Source organism: Bos indicus, chromosome 10 (assembly GCF_029378745.1).
Source record: "Bos indicus isolate NIAB-ARS_2022 breed Sahiwal x Tharparkar chromosome 10, NIAB-ARS_B.indTharparkar_mat_pri_1.0, whole genome shotgun sequence".
Classification (NCBI taxonomy): Eukaryota; Metazoa; Chordata; class Mammalia; order Artiodactyla; family Bovidae; genus Bos; species Bos indicus.
The window spans coordinates 22978937-22980838 of NC_091769.1; the positions used below are offsets into that span (position 1 = coordinate 22978937).

At 42.0% G+C, this 1902-nt stretch overlaps 1 pseudogene; it reads right to left on the bottom strand.

Moving 5' to 3' along the window:
* Positions 1-821: 821 nt before the first annotated feature.
* LOC109564256 (T cell receptor delta variable 1-like) lies at positions 822-1575 on the bottom strand (annotated as a pseudogene).
* Between the last annotated feature and the right edge of the window lie 327 nt (positions 1576-1902).

Consider the following 1902-nt stretch of genomic DNA (forward strand, 5'->3'; position numbering starts at 1 on the left):
AAAATGGATATGCTCCCTTTGTTCCCTTCCTTAGGGAAAAATATAGAGTCTTTTACCAGTAAACATACTAAGAGCTGTTGGGGAAATTCTTCATTATTCTTGTGTTTCTTAGAGTTTTCACCATGGTAGACTATTGGATTTTGGCAAATACTTTTTCTACACATTGCTGCTGATGAACTAGCTCATCTTATTGTTGACTCACAATTCCTCCACTTCCCATTAGAAGTCCTCCTCATCTTCTTTGTTTTGGGCCAAGTATGCATGTAGGCATAATGGCAAATGACAGCCACTTCTCTTCAAGGTCACCCAGTATTGTGAGACTGAAGGAGGTGAGACAGACAAGTCCTTGTGGGTTCCAAGTGTCCTCATAGTTTGTCTGACTTTATGTGTCACAGTTTGTCCATGCTTTTGTCCTCACCAAACTTTCCTTTACAAATGTTACTCTAAGCTCACTTAAAGTGAATTCAGGCTCAACATCACATATAAAAACAACAGCTTTGTACAGACTTGTCCACCAGCTCTAGCCATTGACTGAGATTTAGTCCTTATAACTAATCTCTTATTCTACATCACCCATGGTTCTGCTGTCCTGATTGTGCCCTGACACAAAGTCTAAGAGGAAATGACTAAGGACATGGTTTTGATGGTGACTCCACACAGCTAGACCCAGGTTTGTGATGAAGTAAAACTGCCAGTTTAAAGCATTATGGGACAAGTTTTCAAATCTAGACAACTTTACACATGTTCTGTACGGCTGACTTAAAGTCAAAAATTCAAGAGGAGAATGTATTAGTAGAAAGTTACTCTGGACACCTGTTTCCAATGACATAGAAGGAGCCTTTATCTAGAATTAAATCTTCTGATCCAGACCACAACTTAAACAACCCCAGGACTATCATTTCTTGTCTGGGGTCTGCGGGTGTGCATTTCAGCTGGGGTCCTGCAGCAGGGGGGCTCTCTCTTATCAAGCTCTGGGTTTTTGTACAGCTTTTCCTATTACTTCAAGCACTGTGAGTTCCCAGAGAGCACAGAAGTACTTTGCAGAATCTTCCAGCTGTAAGGATGAAATGATGAGGCTGATGGATTTATCTGCTTTCTGGAAGTTTACAGAATAGTGGCCATTCCTTGCATTACCATATTCTGAATACTGTTCAATAAGGTAAGTCATCTGTCCATTGGGAAGTTGCTTGTACCAAAAAAGGTTGTAATAACTCCAATAACTTGTTTCATACCGACAATTCAGGGTGACTGACTGCCCCACTTGGCTGGATATAACTGGCTGGTCTTGAGTAACTTTCTGGGCCACACTAGATGCTGTGGGGAAAAAAAAAAATCAGAAAACAAAGATGATGCAGTGAATAAAATAGTGTAGGAGTTATTTAGGATCCAAAGACCAAAAAATGAAATCATAAGATGCCTGCTTTTCCCCAGTCCTCCTTTCCTCCCCAAGTCCCTGTGAAGCTCCACGTGCCTGTGTGCAGGCCTTTCACCCTGAACACTGACACCCATGTTTGGAAGCCTCCCTACCAGAGAAGGTGAAGACCAGGAACCCCAGAGCAGACTGGAGAGCGTCATGAGGCATGGATTTCCCTACACAAATGTGCTTAGTTCTGCCTCAAGCTGAGAGTTCAGTGTCTTTGAGTGCCCGGCAGCACATATACATACTACCCAGTACCTGTGTGACCCCCTGCAACAGGAAGTGGGGATTGTCATGTTCATAGACCACGTGGTCTGTGCATGCATGGGAAAAAGTCTGGCTCACCACAAATCTTTACTTTGTCTACTTGTTTTTCCCTGGTCATTAAATTAATCAGATCCTGAAAGAAGGCATGAAAAAAGCAGTCAGTATTAAAATTTGAGCTGAAGGGAACTGAATATTAAGCAAGTTGACATACATTAATA